A 22,283-nucleotide genomic window follows, 5' to 3' on the forward strand; every position below is an offset into this window, starting at 1 on the left:
CTGACACTACGCAGTACGAGCAAGATTGATCAAATAGTCCTCCGGGCCGGATTTGAACCAGTGACCTATGGATACCTGTGCTTTCCTCTACAGTCCACCGCTCTACCAACTGAGCTACCAGAGGCTAATGGTGGTGGGCTAGACCGGTCCGGCCGTCGGCTGACCGGCCGGACCGGTCTCAGTGGGCTGCGCCCATCACGAGACGTCCCTCTTTCAATTGTCGCTCGCACCTTACGTCGTAGGCTCTTTCAACTGGCGTGAGCTACTATATTAATGGGAATTCAGGCCAACTCCCATGTGTCGCCAAGCACCACATTTTTTTTCGCGCTGGATCTGGGCTTGAAAAAAATAGCATGTCATAGCAAGCCAGCGGCAGAAAACCGGCAGCGGTGGCAGCAACTGTAGACAGAGCATCCCTATAGAGTATTATAGGAGCGGAGCATGTGGCAGTGACCGCCGCTGGGGGCGGCTCGGGCGGCCGCTCGTGTCGGGCGGGGGCTGGAGTCGCCAGCGGGAGTCAGGGCGGGGTCGCTCGCTGCCAGGCGGGGACGATCGGCAGCTCTGTCCGTAGGTGCGAGTGCGAGGTGCCTCGGGTGCGAGTGACGACGGCTGGAAGCGAGCCGTCTCGTGTTGGGTGTGGTCCGCTGGGGCCGGTCCGGCTGGTCAGCCGACGGCCGGACCGCTCGAGGCCGCCTCCGTCAGCCTCTGGTAGCTCAGTTGGTAGAGCGGTGGACTGTAGAGGAAAGCGCAGGCATCCATAGGTCGCTGGTTCAAATCCGGCCCGGAGGACGTTTTAGCCCCTGCCTACAGATTACCACTATGAGAGGTCTGCCCACCAAATCAACAAGTCACTGGTATGCAAATTTATACAATGCTGCCACGATTTGGTACCAATTCCCCGGTAATGCGATTAGGAGCGCTTCCAGCAACTACAAACGAAGGGATCTCGCGCGTTTGAACACATACAAGATAAAGTGCTTTCACGTCGAGCTGTCTCGAAGACTTCCACATAGCACGCTAGCGTCCATGCCGAAACCACGAATCAAAACGTCCTCCGGGCCGGATTTGAACCAGCGACCTATGGATGCCTGTGCTTTCCCTCTACAGTCCACCGCTCTACCAACTGAGCTACCAGAGGCTGGGAGTGCGCACGCGTCACCTAATAGCGGCCGGCGCAAGGGCGACCGGCGGCCCCGCCCTCCAGTCAGCGAGCCACTTTCACCTCACACGCACGGACCACTCCCAGTCCGTGGCAAACGGCGCGCCGGGGTCAGGACCGCCCCAGCCAACCACCCCTCAGAGGCCTCGTGGGTAGGAGGAGGGCGCAGCCGCCGAAATATCTGCACTACCAGCCGATAAATCAGAGCAGAATTTTAAGACCCAATACATGTATAGCATCGAAAAGATGCTAAGCACCGAGCTGCGGTCCGCCTACAGCGAAGCTGCGCAGTTACGCCGGGAGTCCAGGTCGGGGTCATGAGCGTCGCACAGGCCACTAGCACCAAGCTCGTCTGTTGTGCGTACCTGCAGTCTCCAAAAGTCGGGAAGGGCAGGCACGTTAAGAATACGAAAAGCGCAGACACGTTAAGTTCACGATACGTGCGGAACTCTGGAGCGTTTTACCCCAGGGATGGCGTGAGGGCTGCTGGAAATTTACCCCAAAGTTCATGGTCTTAGGCTGGTCGCAACGTTCCAAGACACCTGAAGCGCACAAGAACATCCGCATACCGTACCGCCTACCAACCAGCCTTCAGGAGGTTTTTAGGACATCAAACAGCGTTGACGCTGACTGAAGAATGCAGATACGCTCACTGACGGGGGGAATACGGGGGTGCTCACTTCCTTGTGGCACAGTGAGACTGATAAGGCGCTCCAACTCGCATTCTTCGTCGTCATGTCGTGATGTGGACATTATCCAACCGTTCATGTTCAGCTCAGAAGTCAGGGTTGCCGCTCGTCACTTAACCCGTTACCTCACAACATCCTAACCAGTACATTTTCAGTATCGTCCCTGAACCGTGATTCTTGAGTAAAAAGACCGCACCGTGGTCCTATAATGATCGCAGAGGAACAAATATTATGAACCGATGAACCGGGACAGGCAAACATGACGCAGAGGCGATGCACTCATACCGGCGCAACGGCCGAAGACCAATAGGCTATTTAAGGAGGATGGCACATGCTCTTTAGATTGTAGCATCACAATGCAATCCTTCCGCATGATTAATAGCATGTAATGATATTACCACTCGTATCAAGTGACGAAATACCTGGGTAATTTGCAGACCCATTTTCGCTTGCCAACAATTGCACCGTAAGTCACGCCCAATTTTGTTCTCCCAATACACCACTGAAATGCTTAGAATACAGATCCCTTCACTACAAGGAAAAATATGCCTATGATTCTTATTTATTTGCACGTTATTACCAGCATGAAATCAGCAGGTGACTCATTAAAACCAACGACAGACCGGACTGACAACCGGAGAGAAATTGGCCGAAGCCTCGCGTGGGTCTGGATTTAAGTCCCTGTAAATCGCCCTCCGGGAACATTTGGCACCGCAGCGTTAAAAAACAACATACGTTGGCAGAAGTCGCCAACTACAACATGGTCTCTGGTGACAAACGGCGACGACTGGTTCGCCGAGCCTTCCAGCCGTGGCGACTGACTCATAGGTGTGTAGGGGTGTATATGCGGCCTTGCGCGGTGAGTTCTGTCGCCCCGGCCGGCTGTGTCGCCTCTGTGGGCTACATCCTGCGCCGGGCCGACCTGGACATGCCCCGCGGCCGCCCCCGTCGGCTCATCCTGCGCCAGGGTGACCCAGGCACGCCCCCGGGCAGGCCGGCTGGCCTCGGTCACGTGATGCCGGCCGGCAGTAGGCTGGTGTAATTGGCCGACAGAGAGCCGGACGACGTGGCGAGACGTGCGAGTTGACAGGAGAGCTTCAGTCGGCGGGACCGAGCGGACGTGGTGCGGAGCCGGTGTGCGACGGGAAACTGAGCCGTGGTGCGCGCAGGGTGCCCCAGCTATCACCAGCTCCTTTACGTGCGCACCAGCGGGCCAGCAACAAGACAACAGCATCAGGAGACAGCATGGCACAGGTACGAAATGGCAGGGCATCGAAGAGGCACCACGGAGAAGCATAAGCCAGGAGACGTGGCCTGACCACCTCCCCTGCGTCTCCAAACGCACTTCGCAGCAGGCTCAGTCCACCGCAATTTACTGTCTTGGAAGCTCATCTGGATCAGTGGTACAGTGTAGAGGTATCGCACAGGCATCGATAGGCTGCAGGTTCAAATCCCGTCTGTGTGACGTTTTGAGACGATGTACATGTATCTACACGATGAGCCCTAGTGCCTTTTTTGAAAAGTGGTGGCGAAGGCTATGCAAGGGCACAAGCAAAACACTCGGCCAAATTAGCTAAATGAATCATGCAGCCAAATAAATCATGCGAGCAGTTCTTTCTGGAGTAGAATTAGTGAAATGTCCTCCGGGCCGGATTTGAACCAGCGACCTATGGATACTTGTGCTTTCCTCTACAGTCCGCCGCTCTACCAACTGAGTAAAATGTCCTCCGGGCCGGATTTGAACCAGTGAACTATGGATACCTGTGCTTTCCTCTACAGTCCACCGTTCTACCAACTGAGTAAAACCTCCTCCGGGCCGGATTTGAACCAGCGACCTATGGATACCTGTGCTTTCCTCTACAGTCCACCGCTCTACCAACTGAGCTACCAGAGGCTGACAGTACGTGCACGCTGCCTGAATCCAGGGCGACCGATTTGCCCCGCCCTCCATATAGCGGGTTCCTTACATGAGCACGGGCCATTTACATCTCGGCGGCGGGCACTCCGCCATGTGACAACCACATGTGTCAATTACTCGCCAAAGGTCGGCAATACAGCCAATCACCCGCTCGGGGTCTACTGAGGCAGTCAATCACACATCATCGGTCCGCTGGGGGCAGTCGATCGCCTGCCAGACTAAGGATATGGACACCCCACGCTAACCTCCCGTTGACGCACGACCCGGAGACGGAGGTATTATTGTCCAGTCAGGGACCGCTCAGCCACATCACCGGTCAGCCGGCGGACAACAGCGCTCCTCACCAAATGATACCGACTTGGACCAGCAGCACGACGAGGCGTCAGTAGCACGAAACCGTGCAATAGTCAGGGTGTCAAGTGACCTGCGCCCATGAGGTGGAACGCTTCTGAACATAAGTCACTTGCCTCCAAGCGGTTTCCATTAAAATGTGATAAGGAAAATCGAGGTCACGATGCGGCGCTACGATCACGAACATCTCGTGTCAGCCATAAGACGCTATTCGCGACTCAACGCACAAACGGACCACGCAGCCATCGTTGCATGAGAACGACATGTAACTCAAAACGTCCTCCGGGCCGGATTTGAACCAGCGACCTATGGATGCCTGTGCTTTCCTCTACAGTCCACCGCTCTACCAACTGAGCTACCAGAGGCTGGCAATGTGCGCAGGCCGCCTCAACGCGGCCAGGGCAGCCGGCTGGCCCCGCCCTTCATCCGGTGGTTCCCTTTCACCCTGCCATTCGGCGGAGGTCGCCCGCCCGGTGAGGGCCACGCCCGGGAGGCTAATCACCCATACGGAATCGGCGGAGGAAAACTAGTCAGCCGTCGGAGGGCGGCTGGGGACGGTCAAACGTCCGTCACGGGAGCGGGGACATCACCACTCAGCGAGGAGCACTGCCACCGGAGCTGGACCTTCAGCCTCATCGCCGTTCATCGGCGAATCGGACAGCCGAGAACCCGCTTCACCACGCGTCATTGCTGCGGTGTAGCTGTCCCACCCTGGGGTGCGAGATGGCATGCAACTATGGCCAGGTGGGCTCCAGAGTGAAGATGGTCGGGTTCAAACCCTGCATGCAAAAAGGCACGTGAATTCGCACTGCAACACACGTCCGTGCTTTCATCTGCGGTCCATCGCTCTGCGAGAGACCAGGAGAAGAAGTACAATGCCCCAATGCTGCCTGAACGGTATCCCGTTTCGAGATGCAAGGGATTCGCATCCGATGGCGTCAAAAATTGCATTGACTGCACATGCCAGTGCGCTCCAAACTTGCCTCCACGCGTGGCTGTGCGCTTTCGAACGAACGCATCATGCAACTGCACGTTTTACATTCACTAGACTGGCACCAAGCCCAGCCAAAGACGCCGGCTACAGAAAGGCTAAATGCATGACCCCCTCTCCTGGTTGGCACGGTAAGCCAGCGGCAGGCGCAGTGATAGCGGCCTCTCGCGGCTCCACACGCACAGCAGGTAACTGAGCATGTGCAGGCGTCCGTGGGCCGCTGCTTCAAATTCAACTTCGATGACATTTGGGGGGTTGACAAATACCTGACAATGTGGCCAAACGACAGAAAGTCTTACGTGTTCGAGGTTTAATATTCGGATGCGAACACTTAATTTGCCTCTCAGCACGAGGAACAGCTTCAAATGTAAGAGCTTAAAACAACAATGGCGTCGGTAATTCACGGCACAATCTGTTCACAGATGACTCAATTTCTTTGAGGTGGCAGAGAAACGCAGATCAAAACGTCCTCCGGGCCGGATTTGAACCAGCGACCTATGGATGCCTGTGCTTTCCCTCTACAGTCCACCGCTCTACCAACTGAGCTACCAGAGGCTGGCATTGTACGCAAGTTGCCTGAAAACAGCCGGCGCGCCCGGCGCGCCCGGGAGGCCCCGCCCTCCAGTCGGCGGTACACTTTCACTTCTCACGCAGCGGCCACTCTCAGTCGGTGGCAGCGAATGCGCTGGCCGGGGACCCCGTCCCCGGCACCGTCCCTCGCCAGTCAGCAACTGGACACTGGACGGAGCGACCGCAGCTCCGGCTAGCCGGACGCTCTCGCCGCACCATCTCCTGACGAGCATTTGTGCTGGAGGGACGACAGTGGGCACGCAGACACAGTGCGAGGGGTGTTGGGGCAGTCCACTGCTCTACCAGCTGAGCTACCAGAGGCTGGCAGCTGCTCAATGCAGGCAGCCGGTCAACGGCCCACCGGTCCCACACAGTGTGTCTGTGTGTGTGTGTGTGTGTGTGTGTGGGAGGGGGGGGGGGAGGCCATACCGCTGTATACCACTACATTGCCCGCTGCCGACACTCGACACGGAATGGCAAAACACCGAGCCCAAGTTCCCGCCCACAACCCTTGACTAATGCAGGATCTCAGTATTTCCACAGGAAAGAAGTACATCGCTCAAATGCACGTTGTTACGCAAAAACAAGCTACAGGACACCACCGACCGCAACGTGCCAGGCACAGCCACAGGGCTGCTTTCCTGTACTGTTGCGCACGCTCCAGCCCCGAGACGGACGCCAGGAAATGAATGGGGTCAAATGAGAAGTGGTGAGATGCTGGCATTTCTGCTGAGTGGGGTTTCTAAGATAAATGACTACATGCGGCCAGCCTTTGTGCAGATCGACAATGACCAATGAACAGCCCTAAAGCAATGCCTGCTACCAAATGGAAGCGCCTTGGCGAGTAGAAGTAAACTGCCCGCTGCTAGTTAGGCCTCTCGGGCCACGTTCTGACATTGGATAGTTCAAGACAGCCTCTGATAGCTTAGTTGGCAGAGCAGTGGGCTGTAGAGAAAAGAACAGGCATCCGTAGGGCGCTGGTTCCAATCCGGCTCGGAGGACGTTTTGGACTGATGCAGAGCGCGACCTCCAAAAAACTCCATGCGCGACTTGCGGCTCGCGTCCAGGGTACTAACATACAAATGCAAAACATCCTCCGGGCCGGATTTGAACCAGCGACCTATGGATGCCTGTGCTTTCCCCCTACAGTCCACCGCTCTACGAACTGATCTACCAGAGGCTGATATAGACCACCCGATGTCAAGACGCGGCCTAAGCGGCAACCTCACCACACGCAGGGTTGTACTTTGAGAATATGAGAAGCTCCCCCCCCCCCCCCCTCGTCCACATCTCAGCCCTCCGCACGACGGCAGTTGTGACACAGTGGCCACCTCTACACTTAGCTTCACTACCAAGGTGCTCTCATCAGGGCGACTTGATTCCGGCTACCCGGGTTTTGGCTACGCATAGACTTCGGTTCACCGTCGAGCCGAGTCCAGTCGTCAGGATAGCCAGCGAGTCACAATGCCACCATCGATCTTCAGATGCCTATGCTCTCTGTCTACAGCATCCTGCTCTATGACCTGGGCTACCAAACGGCGGGCAAGTAAAATGAAATGGACATTCATCTCAATTTTCAACATTCAGATAACCACAGACTACGCCGAATGATCACCTTGTCGATACCGTAGCTGCCAAGAAATGATACCGCCAGTATGTGGCAGCTTGTGTAAGAACGCGCCGCGTGTTTCCGCAACTGGTGCCAAGAATGTTCACCAGTACAGTATAACGCACCCCCAGAACTTCACTGGGGAGACTGCATCTCGGCACAGCAGAGCAACCACCTTTAAACGGCGGCTCATACTACTGCCCGCATCTGCCTTTCAGTCATGTGTACGCTCGCGGGCTGTTGGCAATGCTTGGTGTGGTCTGACATGGGACCGAAGGCGTCAGATATAGGTACATATGTTTTAAAACAGTAAGTTCCCTCGTCACTTTCATCGTCAAGGCAGTTCGATAGGCTTTCATCTGTCGTCGCTACCACGGGTGTAAACATTATGACCATTTACTTCGGGCCGACCCCCGACTGGTGCCTATCAAATGGACCCGACGAGGCGTTGCCTGACGACAATGATTTACGATTTTAGGGACCTTAGACATCAAAGGTCGTATTCCACCCCAAAAAGCGGGCGATACAGGGAAACACCCCGAGGAGGCAGCCTGAACAGACGGAATGCTTGAAGGCCCTTTTGGAGTACCACCTTGGTGAGTGGGTGAGACGATACGCGCCCAATGTCGTTCCTCTCCATGTGGTTGGCTTCAAAACAGACTTCGGAGTACCTTGGATAAAAACGCTATGCAGGAGTGCATGCTGACTGCCCCTGGCAGAAACTCAGATGTCGGTATGTCGCTTGCGTCCAGGGCACGAAGAATACGAATGCAAACGTCCTCCGGGCCGGATTTGAACCAGCGACCTATGGATGCCTGTGCTTTCCCTCTACAGTCCACCGCTCTACCAACTGAGCTACCAGAGGCTGATAGGGACAACCCGGTGCCAAAACGCGGCCCGAGCGGCGGCCTCACCACACGCAGGGTTTTACTTTCACACGCCCAGGCCACTCCCACTCGATGGCAGACCGCCTCAGGGGCCTCAGCCGCCGGTCCCTAGTGGAGTCCTTTGACGTCAATGTCCGGATGGCCCGAGCAAATGACTGAATTAAAGGGACTGTTCCATACGCATACGAGGTTTTAAACTGAAATAGCCAACCCGAATACTGAATTAAAGGGATTGTTCCATATGCATACGAGGTTTTAAACTGAAATAGCCAACCCGAATACATCTCGGTGCTGTTCACAATCCTGTCCTTCTTAAGACGTGTCACTCTAATTTTTTAGCTCAGCTGTTTGTTAGCAAAACGTATATCGAAGAGAGTATTTCAAGTCAACGTGGCATTCATGTCATAACAACGTCTTTCAAATCCACCCATTCTATAAGCGATGAGGCGATCAAGGCCACGAAAAAAATAGTTGTCGAGGCGTTCATATCTGGCGTTCGTGGGCGTGATTTCCAGACGCACACAGATAGGGTGATCCATGTCAGTCCGTCAAATAGCTCTCAATCAATGTTGCGCAATGTATGATGACGTAGTTAAGCCACGACGCATCGAGGGCATTGAGGACTACATTTACTAAACCGAGAACTATTCCGTCTACAGCAGTTCTTTCGCTTAAAAAGTATGCTAATAGTTATCAGTGAGCATATTTCATCATATCTGATGCTCGCTTTAATATCAAATGTGAAACGTTTCCTTTCAAGGTGCAACGCCATAGTAAAACAAAACGGAACTGTGTCGCTGGCGTCACTTCCAACGTCAAGCGAAAGGCCGCATAGGGCAGAGAAGCTGCCCCCCCCCCCCCCCTGTCGCATCTCAGCCTAACACGCGACTTTCAGCTGTGGCAGGTGGCCACTTGTAAACCAAGCCTCATTGCCAAGGCCACTTGCTTCGGGCTACCTTGGCTTCCAGCTAGCCCCAAGAACCTCCGACTCCTCACTGATGATCAATGGTTGGACCCCATGAGGCAGTGTCTACTACCGAATAGGGGTGATGTCTACTACCGAACAAGGAACAGGGAAATTGAGTATCTAGGCCTCTGGTAGCTCAGTTGGCAGAGTGGTGGACTGTAGAGGGAAAGCACAGGCATCCATAGGTCGCTGGTTCAAATCCGGCCCGGAGGACGTTTTGAACTGACGCGGCGTTTGATGTTGCTGACAGTGTGTTCCATTTTATGTTATCCTTGCGCCATGAATCTTGGCCACAGCTGTAACGTCCAATAACCTATGCTGGGATGACTCAACCCCACCTCTCGCGGACTCCCCGCGCTTCGGAAGTAGGCGGCGCGACAAACTGAATAGTAGAGGGGTTGCATCGGGAAGTACAGATGAGATCCTCATAATCTCCATCTTGAAAAACTGCGCCAATGAGTGAAGGAGACGTCGCGTCGATACATTGTTGTTCGCACCCGATGGAGGATGACAGCGTCCGTTGCAGATGGCCGCCCGGCCCCACCCAGTCGGTTGACCCCCAACCTATACCACTTTACTGCCTGCAGTCAGCGGCCGAAGCTCGACACGACGTGAACAAGTGCAGATGAAATAGCTTGACCAACAACCTTGGCCATCGTAATGACTCAACATGTCCAAAAGACAGGATTATGCATCCGAAATGCACATTTTCAGGCATTGACGAGGCAGAGAATAGCGCCAATATCGGCTGTTGTCATATCCGGCGCCAAGTGACCCCACTGCGTCTTCCATATGTAACAGCCAGGACATGGCTACCAGCACCCATACGACGTGCGTCTATTGTGTGGGGGTCGGAAGAAACATGACTCGATACGCAGCTTCCTTCGAGTAGGGAAAGACTCGAAGACTAGACTAAAGACTAAAGACTAAAGAAAGTACTTATCGTTGAACCACGTCCCGTCATCAGCCGGGATGGCCAGCAAACATTAGGTACATCACGGGTCTGAAAATGTAAGTGCTCTTCGATAGCTTATCAAAAACGTTCTATGTCTCCGCAACTGGTACCACGGATGTTCACCGGCGCAGTAGTACGCATCCCGCACTTCCAAGCGAAGACTGCATCTCGGCACAGCAGAGGAACAGCACGTGGACTGCGGCTTATTCTCTCGCCCATATCAGTCTTTCAGCCATGTGTTCACAAGGTGAGCGGGTCACCATGTTAAGGTTGGTCTGGCATACGATCAGGAGGGGCTGGACGTCTGATATACATGCGTTCAAACGGGGCAAGTTGTCTCATTAATGTTCTAATAAGAACAGGTCGATATCCTACGCCGTTGCAGTGAGTTACCCATCGTACAAGAGCTGCCTGGTAAATTTAGCAGCTAGAAATAAACTACTACCGACCAAACGACAGGGAACTGCTAACTTTCTTCCATTTTAAGAAGGGCATCAGCAGTAGACCTTCATAGCACGACGAAACAGGCCAGTACTTCTTGTCGTAACGATGACGTGGCTTAACCAAGTTAGTCTCAAGTTTGGCAAGCCGCATTTCTGACACAAACGATCCACTTAACTCATCCCATTCGGTCAATAAGAGTGACCCACAGTGGTCTTGGCCAATTCTCTATAGAGCCAAAGACGACAGCGATGAAAGGGGCCAGTGACTTCGCAGCACATCGCAGGTGTGTGCTGCGTGTGTTTCAGCAGCGTCATCCCGTCTTGCAGATACGGTGAGCCCCGGCAAAGGCCGAGGTTCGTGGTCCGGTAATTTGGGCTACGGTTGCTCACAGCGTGTCGAACATCTGCCGCTGTCTGCGGGCAGCGAGGTGGTATGGGGTTGGGGCCACCCCCAGTGGGTCGCGCCGGGCGAATGTCTGCAATAGACGCTGTCACCCTCTGGTAGCTCAGATGGTAGAGCGGTGGACTGTAGAGGAAAAGTGCAGGCATCCATAGGTCGCTGGTTCAAATCCGGCCCGGAGGACATTTTAAGACATTTAACTTGTCGCACCCGTTATCATAGATACCAGCACAAGCGTGTTAGCATGTGCAGCACCACGGGACACTGTACTGTCTGAGGTAAACCACATCTTGGCTTACAATAATCGGGTGTGAAGAACAACGGAACAGCGTAAGATGTTCCTCAACTTACCGGCGCAGTATTTCAAGAAAGATCTTACGAGCATATGGTCTCTTAAATTGGCCGCTTTAACCCATGCTCGCCTGTACTACTGCATTTGTGGCCCGCCGTCGTCTTCCGAACCACGCGGCGTTCGCGAGAGGTCGGCTCTGGCCGCCCCAACCTAGGCTATTGGTCAGGTGACAGCTTCGGTCAGGATTCAAGGCGCACGAATAACATCGAAATGGACATATCTGTCCAAAACTACCTACACCGGGTCAGTTCAAAACGTCCTCCGGGCCGGATTTGAACCAGCGACCTATGGATGCCCGTGCTTTCCCTCTACAGTCCACCGCTCTACCAACTGAGCTACCAGAGGCCGACGGCGTTCGACAGGCAGCCCGCCTGTGCCCGCCTGGTCCCACCCACCGGGTGTGATACACTTCACATTACTCTTCCCCACAAGAAGCGGCCGACGCTAAACAAGGGATTCGGGGATTCGACACGTGCAGCCGAGGTCTCCCGACCAAAGAACCTGGCCACCGCACTCTTTGACTGCGGATCGACGATGTGGATTTACCATCGTTGTGCGTCCCGTCCTCAGCCGATATAGCTCATGGGCATTTCCGGCATCTTCGATCTTCAGGGGCCATTGCTTTCAGTTCCCGGTATCCTGCTCTATCAACTAAGCTTCAAGACTGCCGACGACAGTGAAAGGCACGACATAGCCGCGCACACACAATTGTCAAAATGCAACAGTTGTGAGCTTTGCCGACGTATTATTCCTAATAAAACCTGTTACCAGCACGGAATGTCCCATGAAAGAACCAGTCGCATGTCGCCGCAGCTGGTCCGACCGAGATACTGATCGGTAGAAAATCACACCTTCGGAGACTGCATCTCGGCACAGCAGACTATCCGCACCATTATTTCCGGCTCATTACATCCGGTAACATTCGATTGGCAATCCCATTTGTGCGCACGTGGGCTCTTCATAGTAGCAAGAGTGGTCTGACATGGGATCGAATTGAGATGGAACATAGAAAAGGTGGTGGGAAGAGATCGAATGTGCCGTCACGAGCTTGTCTGCCCATTTCAGCCACTCGCGGGTCGATCATCAGTGTAACACCGTCGCCTCTTCTCCAGCTACATATACTTTCAATGTGAATTTATTTCATTTCAACCACACGCCTCACGCTACCCGGACTGGCTGCTGGGCTAGCTTCTCGGACTGAGGAAACACGCCAGATCGATATGTTGTTCAGCAAATGTGGCTATTTTGAAGAAAAATCATTATTCGGCGTCCCCTGTACAGCAGCATCCTGGCACGGCATGCGCAAAATACACCTAGCATTGGTAGTGTGATACGCCTACCGTCAAGGAGATCCAAGGGCTAAATATCCTCCGGGCCGGATTTGAACCAGCGACCTATGGATGCCTGTACTCTTCCTCTACAGTCCACCGCTCTACCAGCTGAGCTACCAGAGGTTGACAGTACCCGCATAGACAGGTCTGCTGCTGCCTACCGGCCCACCGGTTCCACTAACTGGGTGCTGCCCCCACCTTACGCCACCACTCCACTGCCCGTAGCCGCCAGCAGTCGCTAAGTGATATTACGACGCGAAAGCGAAATTCCCTTAGCCAGTGCAATGACTCAGCGTGTCCACAGGAACGGAAGGCCATGCTAAAATGCACAATTTCACGTGAAGACCACGTGGCGGAGCGCAAGCTAATACGTTGCTTTCCACGGGCCACATCGAATTTACTCCGCAGGTATTCCACTGCGAGTATCGCACAAGCCCCCACCACAGCACGGAAACATGCACACGAGAGGCGCGCGTCTCTGATATTTCCCACGGGATGTTACCAGCAAAACGGCCACCCTTTCACGACCCCACCAGCCACCGACGTCTGACTGATCAACGGCGGATGGACCCACGCGGTGGATGCCTCCAGCCAGGTGGGAGTAGCCTCAGCGTGTATCAGTGGACTACCCGCTGCTAATGAGGCCGCTCAGGTCATATTCTAACGCTAAGTGGTCCGCGTCAGCGTCTGGTAGCTCATTTGGTAGGTCGGTGGACAGTGCAGGGAAGCCACAGACATCCATAACTCGCTGGCTCAAATCCGACCCGGAGGGTGTTTTGGATTGATGGGGTGTCACCATTTCGAATGGCGACCTTTATTCGATACTGTTTGTCTGCCGCTAATACTGACAACGGCCGTCCAATCACATCTCTCGGAGTGGCCCAAGCCGACCATCTGCGAACGCTCCATCCTTCGGAAGCCAGCCGGGCGCATAGGAATGGCTGGGAGAGGGAAGCAGCCAGACAATGGCCGACAAACATGCATAATGTCTTGCAGGGTCCTTGCTGAAACACTTCAATGGTGAGTGCCGCTGAGATATTGCACCACAAAAGCTGTTCTAAAATCATACCCTCGTTTCCAAAACAGAATTCAGTATATCTTGGTCAGCAACGCCACGTCGCCACGAATACTATCCACACCTGACACATCAGACGAGGGAAGTGGTCAGCAACCAGGAGATACACAGGTTAAAACGTCCTCCGGGCCGGATTTGAACCAGCGACCTATGGATGCCCGTGTTTCCTCTACAGTCCACCGCTCTACCAACTGAGCTACCAGAGGGTGAAAGCACACATTGCAGACAGCCGCTGGCCCCACCCACTGGGGGTGGACCTCCACTCCACACCACTTCACTACCCAGTCAGCGGTCGACGCACGAGGTGATCTGAAAAAGCGCAGCCAGAACTAACCCATCAAGAACTTTGACCATTCGAAGGGCTCCATAACGTCTCCGAAAGAAAGGATGACGTCACGAAAATGCATACTTTCAGGCAGAGACGAAGCAATGAAAGACATCATTATCCCTACTAATGACGCCAGGACCCCATTTACTCCATCGCACGTCTTGCACGTGTAACAACCGAGACATGCAAACAAGCACGAATATGGCGTACGTCCATTGTATTCAGGTCGGAAGGAAAATGACTCTACATACGACCGAAATGCACGTGACTGGAGGTAGTGAGGTGGTGTGGAGTTGCCCCCTCCCCCTCCCCCAGTGGGTGGGGCCGAGTGAATGTCTGCAATAGACGTTGTCACCCTCTGGTAGCTCAGCTGGTAGAGCGGTGGACTGTAGAGGAAAAGTGCAGGCATCCATAGGTCGCTGGTTCAAATCCGGCCCGGAGGACATTTTCAGGCATTTAAACTTGTTGAGCCCGTTACCCTGGACGATAGCACAAGTGAGTTATCGCGTGCAGCGCTACGGAACGCCATACTATCCGCAGTCAGCGGTCGACGCTCAAGATGCTGTGCAGCCAGGTTGGTCGGGCCGAGGGAAACCATCCATTCTGGCTCAAGATAATCGGGTGTGAGAAACAACGGAACGGAGTGGCATATCTTTCACTCACCGGCGCAGTATTTCAAAAAAGATATTACAAGCATTTCGTCTCTTAAGATGGCGGCTTTATCCTATGCTCGCCTGTACCACTGCTTTCTTGCCCGCCGCCATCTTCCGCACCACGCGGCGTCCACGAGAGGCCGGCTCTGGCCACCCCAGCACAGGCTATTGGTCGGATGACAGTTTCGGTCAGGATTCAAGGCACACGAATGACATGCAAGTGGGCACATCTGTCCAACACGGCCTACGCCGCGTCAGTTCAAAACGTCCTCCGGGCCGGATTTGAACCAGCGACCTATGGATACCTGTGTTTTTCCTCTACAGTCCACCGCTCTACCAACTGAGCTACCAGAGGATGACGTAAAGCACTCAATGTCATAACGCGGCCTAAATGGCCTGACAAACAGCGGGCGGTTCACACAGAAAGGCCGAGGCCGCTCCCACGTGGTTGAAGACACCGCCTCATCGGGCCCACCAGTTCGCCATCACTCAAGTGTGTGTGTGTGGGGGGGGGGGGGGGGGGGGGGGCTAGTGGAAACAGCAAAAGTCCGGCATGCCCACAGCAAGTGGCTGTGATGAACACACCTTGCCAGTGCGGCTAGGTGTAGAGGTGAAGGCTGCGTCACGTCTGAACGTCACGTTGAGGACTCCAATATACAATGAAGCTCTCTTCGACATACCCAGTCGATCGCTTCCCACCGGGTGACCCGAGCCACCAATACAGCAGTGATTGGAAGTGGGTACTGCAAGGTAGTCCACTATCAACTGTCTTTTCCCACAGTGGCTCGCGCTTCTGTGTCTGGCAGCTATTGCCTGCTAAACATCCTCTGGTAGATAACCATTTGGTGCAGACTGTACTGCGAGGCGATGCACTGAGCTGCGGGAGGCTGACGGCGCTAGACACGCGGCCAGGCTGTGGTCGCCCGGTCCCACCCAATGGGCAAGGGAGGGGGGTCATTAGCACCACTCTATCGTTCGCAGTCAACGGCCGACGCGACCGCAGATACCAACACACTCAAACGAAATTCCCCGATCAAAGATCTTAACTCAAGCCATCCCAAGGACTCAGCGTGGTCATAGCGCGAAAAATGTCGCTGAAATGCGCGACTTCCGTTGAGCACCGGACAGGAAAAAAGACAACAGGGAAGACATCATTGTCCGCTGGCTGCCAAGTGCGACCTCGTGGCAATTTTACCTGAAGTCTGCACATGCCGCACCCACACATGGACACGCGAACTCGACAGCAGGGGTCTCTCACACGGGTTTGGAATAGACATGGCTTGACATGCATCCAGCGTTTGACCGCGGCTACACAAGGTAGATCTATCGCCGAAGCGTGTCCAGTCATCCGCCGAAATAGCTAGCGTGGATCGATTAAATCATCCATTTTCAAAAGCCTGTGTCCTCAGTCTGGCAACCAGAGGGTGAACACCACGAGAAAGTGCCTTACACTACGTGGAAGTGACCTCAGTGTAGATAAAAGGACCGCCCCCTGCTAGTGAGACCACTCGGACCTCGTTCTGGCATTGAGTGGTCTGCATCAGCCTCTGGTAGCTCAGTTGGTAGAGCGGTGGACTGTAGAGGAAAGGCACGGGCATCCATAGGTCGCTGGTTCAAATCCGGCCCGGAGGACGTTTTGGACATATGCAGTGTGAGTCGTTTGTGACAATAATCTTGATTTGACGTTTGTCCAGGTTGAATCCTGACCATGGCTGTCCTATGCAGAATTTCTTCGGTATACCTTCAAGGCCGGCACTACATCACAGGACACGTCGACCACCCTAGGTTACAAGCTCAGGGCGAGGCCTGTGGCACGTGTATGGGGTACGGAGGAAAACAAGCTAAAACGTTCTCCGGGCCGGAATTGAACGAGCGACCTAAAGATACCTGTACCTTTCCCCACAGTACACCGCTCCACCACCTGAGCCACCAGAGGCTAGCGGTGTTCGATACAACAGACAATCGGTCAGCGGCCGCCCGATTACATCCCAGACGTTTGGTAAAAAGTCAACGTTAGCATGTCGTCTTTATATTTCAGTGAGGTTGCAATAGTTCTCACCGAAGTATTCCCGTCAAAGGGGCTCTCACTGGCGCTGTGATCAAAGGATGCGATTAAAACGTTGGATAAACCACAGTTTAACCCACGCAGGGTCGGTCGAAAAGCATCCGCCGCAGTGCCAAACGAACTACTATAGGCGGACAACAGAGAGTTCATCTGGAGACCGGCCCTTGTTTCTATCACTTGAGGGTGGCCCGGCCCCACTTAACATCACTCCACAGCCCAGCCGCAGGCAGCCGGCGATGTCACACACCACATGTCAACACGCGCACATGAAGTATGCCGAGCCAAGACCTTGAGCAGTACTGGGACTTAACGTGTTCAAACGACATGTATGCAGCAGCGCGTTCACCGATTCAACGTCAACAACACTGAAAATGCACGGTTTTCTGAAGCGTGCAATACCCAAGAGACCGCATCTCGGCACAGCAGAGCATCCTCCCCATAAACTGTGGTTCATTCTCTGTCCCGCGCCTGCCTTTTAATCACATGCGCACGCGTGAACAGCCCACTTTGTTTGATGCGGTCTCACGCGGGATCGGATTATATGCATGATATACAGGTATTTACGCATGGTAACTTCTCTCAGTATTTTCCTGGAAGCCGGCCGATGTCCCTGGTTTTTCTAGTGAGTTCATAGTTGAGTCGTTAACTAAAAGTACCGCCTTTTGATCTCAACCGAATTTCATTCCTGTCTTACTTCAATCCACCACGAACGATATACCAACGCAAATCTTCAGCATTACGCGGGAGTAGAGGCTGCGGTGTTCTGTTTGCTTTCTGGCAGTGATGTTCACTTTTTTGTAATTCGTGCGCCTGGCCACAGCTGTCACGCATCCAATAACTTGTGCTTAGACGGACCGAGTCGAACTCCCGAGGGCGTTATGTGCATAGGGCGACTACTGACGCGCTGTTCTTCACGAATGGTCATTTACTTTCGCCAGTACAACCATGGCACCAACCCTGCTAACCATACCTGACCCTGCAGGTGTAGCCTGAAGGTCGCGTCCAACCCAATGTTAAATGTCCTCCGGGCCAGATTTGAACCAGCGACCTATGGATGCCCGTGCTTTCCCTCTACAGTCCACCGCTCTACCAACTGAGCTACCAGAGGCTGGCGGCGTTAGACAGGCAGCCGGCCTGCACCCGCCTGGTCCCACTCACCGGGGGTGATGCACTTCACATTACTCTTCCTCTAACAAAAAGTGGCCGACGCTAAACAAGGGATTCGGGGGTTCGACACGTGCCGCCGAGGTCTCCCGACCAAAGAACCTGGCCACCGCAGGGACACAGCGTAGTCGCGGGACAGAATTATGCCGCTGCAATGTACGCTTTTCGGCTAATATATGGAACATAAGGCCGCGCATACTCGCCACTGGGTACGCCCGGCCCCGCAGCCGATCCGCTGCAAGTATTGCAATGTCACCATCCGGAACAGAGGCCAGCACTCGAGCGAGGTTCTTCCGATGCGTGCCGTTACAGCACAGACATGACTCGACCTTCAGTCATCCTTTGACTGCGGATCGACGATGTGGATTTACCATCGTTGAGCGTCCCGTCCCCAGTCAAGACACCGCATGCACATTTCCGGCATCTTCGATCTTCAGAGGCCATCGCTTTCAGTTCCCGGTATCCTGCTCTATGAACTAAGCTTCAAGACTGCCGATGACAGTGAGAAGCGCGGCAGAGCCGCGCACACACAATCGTCAAAATGCCACATTTGTGAACTTTGCCGACGTCTTATTCCTAACAAAACCTGTCGCCGGCACAGAATGTCCCATGAAAGAACCAGTCGTATGTCTCCGCAGCTAGTCCGACCGATACTGACCGGTACAAAATCACACCGTCGGAGACTGCATCTCGGCACAGCAGACTATCCGCACCATTATTTCCGGCTCGTTACATCCGGCAACATTCGATTGTCAATCCCATTTGTGCGCACGTGGGCTCTTCATAGTAGCAAGAGTGGTCTGACATGGGATCGAATTGAGATGGAACATATAAAAGGTGGTGGGAAGAGATCGAATGTGCCGTCACGAGCTTGTCTGCCCATTTCAGCCACTCGCGGGTCGATCATCAGTATAACACCGTCGCCTCTTCTCCATCTACATATTCTTTCAATGTGCATTGATTTCATTTCAACCACACGCCTCACGCTGCCCGGACTGGCTGCTGGACTAGCTACTCGTACTGAGGAAACACGCCAGATCGATATGTTGTTCAGCGAATGTGGCTATTTGGAAGAAAAATCATTATTCGGCGCGCCCTGTAGAGCAGCATCCTGGCACGGCACGTGCTTAATACACCTGACACTGATAGTGTGATACGCCAACCGTCAAGGAGGTCTAAGGGCTAAAGATCCTCCGGGCCGGATTTGAACCAGCTACCTATGGATGCCTGTACTCTTCCTCTACAGTCCACCGCTCTACCACCTGAGCTACCAGAGGCCGACAGTATCCACATAGACAGACGGTCTGCTTACCGGCCCACCGGTTCCACCAAATGAGGCGGTAAGTTGAATTACGGCCCAGTTGGTGGAAAAATAACAACTGCCCCCACCTTACGCCACCACTCCACCGCCCGTAGCCGCCGGCAGTCGCTAAGCGATGTCAAAACGCGAAAGCGAAATTCCCTTGGCCAGTGCAATAACTCAGTATGTTCAAAGGAACGGAGTGCGATAAAAAATGCACCTTTTTCACGTTAAGACCACGCGGCGGAGGGCAAATTTATACGTTGCTTTCCACGGACCACATCGTACTTCCTTCGCAGCTATTCCACTGCAAGTATGGCACAAGCCCGCACCACGGCACAGAAACACGCACACGAAAGGTGCACGTCTCCGATATTTCCGAGGAATGTTACTAGAAAGACGGCCAGCCTTTCACGACCCCACCAGCCATCGACGTCTGACTGATCAACAACAGGTGGATCCACGCGGTGATGCCTCCCGCCAAGTGGGAGTAGTCTCAGCGTATGAAAGTGGACTGCCCGCTGCTAATGAGGCCGCCCAGGCCATATTCTGCCGTTCAGTGTGTGACCCAAGCCGATCTGACGCGAAACCTGGGAAGCCGGCCGGGCGCCTAGGAATGGCTGGAAGAGGGAAGCAACCGGGCAATGGCCGACAAAATGTGCATAACGCCTTGCAGAGTCCTTGCTGAAACACTTCAAAGGTGAGTGCCGCTGAGATATTGCACCACAAAAGCTGTTCTAAAATCATACCCTCGTTTCCAAAACAGAATTCAGTATATCTTGGTCAGCAACGCCACGTCGCCACGAATACTATCCACACCTGACACGTCAGACGAGGGAAGTAGCCAGCAACCAGAAGGAGATACACAGGTTAAAACGTCCTCCGGGCCGGATTTGAACCAGCGACCTATGGATGCCCGTGTTTCCTCTACAGTCCACCGCTCTACCAACTGAGCTACCAGAGGGTGAAAGCACCCGTTGCAGACAGCCGCTGGCCCCACCCACTGAGGGTGGACCTCCACTCCACGCCACTCCACTGTCCGCAGTCAGCGGTCGACGCACGAGGTGATCTGAAAAAGCGCAGCCAGAACTAACCCAAGAACTTTGACCATTCGAAGGGCTCCATAACGTCTCCGAAAGAAAGGATGACGCCACCGATATGCATACTTTCAGGCAAGACGAAGCAAAGGAAGACATCATTATCCCTACTAATCACGCCGGGGTCCCATTTACTCCATCGCGCGTCTTGCACATATAACAACCAAGACATGGAAACCCGTACGAATGCGGCGTACGTCTCTTGTATGCAGGTCGGAAGGAAAATGACTCGACATACGACCGAAATGCACGTGACTGGAGGTAGCGAAGTGGTGTGGAGATGCCCCCCCCCCCCTCCCCCCAGTGGACGGGGCCGAGTGAATGTCTGCAATAGACGCTGTCACCCTCTGGTAGCTCAGTTGGTAGAGCGGTGGACTGTAGAGGAGAGGCGCAGGCATCCATACGTCGCTGGTTCAGATCCGGCCCGGAGGACATTTTAAGCCCTTAATTTATTTAACCCGTTACCCTGGACGATAGCAGAAGTGAGTAAGCATGTGCAGCGCTACGGAACGCCATACTATCCGCAGTCAGTGGCCGACGCTCGAGATGCTGTGCAAAACCGCAGCCAGCCAGGCTGGTACTGTCCGAAGGAAGCCATACACTCTGGCTCAAAATAATCGGGTGTAAGGAACAACAGAAAGGAGTCGTTCACTCACCAGCGCAGTATTTAAAAAAAACATATTATCAGCATTTCGCGCCTTAAGTTGCCGGCTTTAACCTATGCCCGCCTGCACTACTGCTTTCTTGGCCCGTCGCCATCCTCCGAGGCACGTGGCATTTGCGAGAGGTCGGCCCCAGCAGCACTACCATAGGCTTTTAGTCGGGTGACAGCTTCGGTCAGGATTCAAGGCACACGAATGACAAGCAAATGGGCATATCTGTCCAACACGGCCTACGCTGCGTCAGTTCAAAACGTCCTCCGGGCCGGATTTGAACCAGCGACCTATGGATACCTGTGCTTTTCCTCTACAGTCCACCGCTCTACCAACTGAGCTACCAGAGGATGGCGTAAAGCACTCAACGTCAAAACGCGGCCCGAACGGCTTGACTAACAGCGGGCGGTTCACATCTTAAGGCCGAGGCCGCTCCCACGTGGTGGAAGACACCGCCTCATCAGGCCCACCAGTTCGCCATCAGTCAAGAGCATGTGTGTGTGTGTGGCTCTACCGCCCTACCGCCATATGGGGCCCACCAGTTTGCCATCAGTCAAGAGTATGTGTGTGTGTGTGGCTCTACCGCCCACCGCTCTACCAACTGAGCTACCAGATGCCGACAGTATCCACATAGACAGACGGTCTGTTCACCGGCTCGCCGGTCCCACCAACCTGGGGCCGCTCTCACTTCACCCCACCACTCAACAGCCTGCAGCAACCGACAGTCGTTCAGCGATGTCAACACGCGAAGGCGAAATTCCCTTGGCCAATGCAAGGACTGCGTGTCCACAGGAACGGAGTGCGATGTTTAAATGTAAAATTTCACGTGAAGACCACGTGGCGGAGGGCAGGTTAATCGTTGCTTTCCACGGGCCGCAGCGAAGTTACTCCGCAGCTATTCCGCTGCAAGTCTCGCACAAGCCCCCACCACGCCACGGAAACATGCCCTCGAAGGGACTGGCCTCTTTATGATATTGCCGCGGGGAAATTAGAGACTTTCACGACCAGCCTTTCACACAACTCTATCAGCCGCCAGCTCCTGACTGATCAACAACGGGTGGAGCCACGCGGTGGTGCGTTCTGGCGAGTGCGAAACGCCGCAGCGTATAGAAGTGGACTGCCCGCTGCTAATGAGGCTGCTCAGACCAAATGCTAACAAAGGGTGGTTCATGTCAGCCTCTGGTAGTTCAGATGGAAGAGCGGTGGACTGTAGAGGGAAAGCACAGGCATCCATAGGTCGCTGGTTCAAATATGGCCCGGAGGATGTTCTGGACCCACGCGGTGTAAAATATCCCATGTGCACCATGTGTGAATGTTGACCTTAAT

At 54.2% G+C, this 22,283-nt stretch overlaps 5 non-coding genes across 5 annotated transcripts; 1 reads left to right on the forward strand and 4 right to left on the reverse strand.

The window, feature by feature from the left end:
* The first annotated feature begins 702 nt into the window (after positions 1-702).
* Positions 703-789, forward strand: TRNAY-GUA (transfer RNA tyrosine (anticodon GUA)). Its single transcript is given in 2 exon segments — positions 703-739; positions 754-789. It is a non-coding gene; the product is annotated as a tRNA-Tyr (tRNA).
* A 2,866-nt stretch (positions 790-3,655) lies between these two features.
* Positions 3,656-3,742, reverse strand: TRNAY-GUA (transfer RNA tyrosine (anticodon GUA)). Its single transcript is given in 2 exon segments — positions 3,656-3,691; positions 3,706-3,742. It is a non-coding gene; the product is annotated as a tRNA-Tyr (tRNA).
* Positions 3,743-4,395: 653 nt separating this feature from the next.
* Positions 4,396-4,482, reverse strand: TRNAY-GUA (transfer RNA tyrosine (anticodon GUA)). Its single transcript is given in 2 exon segments — positions 4,396-4,431; positions 4,446-4,482. It is a non-coding gene; the product is annotated as a tRNA-Tyr (tRNA).
* Positions 4,483-13,817: 9,335 nt separating this feature from the next.
* TRNAY-GUA (transfer RNA tyrosine (anticodon GUA)) lies at positions 13,818-13,903 on the reverse strand. The gene is given in 2 exon segments: positions 13,818-13,853; positions 13,867-13,903. It is a non-coding gene; the product is annotated as a tRNA-Tyr (tRNA).
* A 6,182-nt stretch (positions 13,904-20,085) lies between these two features.
* TRNAY-GUA (transfer RNA tyrosine (anticodon GUA)) lies at positions 20,086-20,171 on the reverse strand. Its single transcript is given in 2 exon segments — positions 20,086-20,121; positions 20,135-20,171. It is a non-coding gene; the product is annotated as a tRNA-Tyr (tRNA).
* Between the last annotated feature and the right edge of the window lie 2,112 nt (positions 20,172-22,283).

Source organism: Pollicipes pollicipes, unplaced genomic scaffold (assembly GCF_011947565.3).
Source record: "Pollicipes pollicipes isolate AB1234 unplaced genomic scaffold, Ppol_2.1 Scaffold_3447;HRSCAF=4054_pilon_pilon_pilon, whole genome shotgun sequence".
NCBI lineage: Eukaryota > Metazoa > Arthropoda > Thecostraca > Pollicipedomorpha > Pollicipedidae > Pollicipes > Pollicipes pollicipes.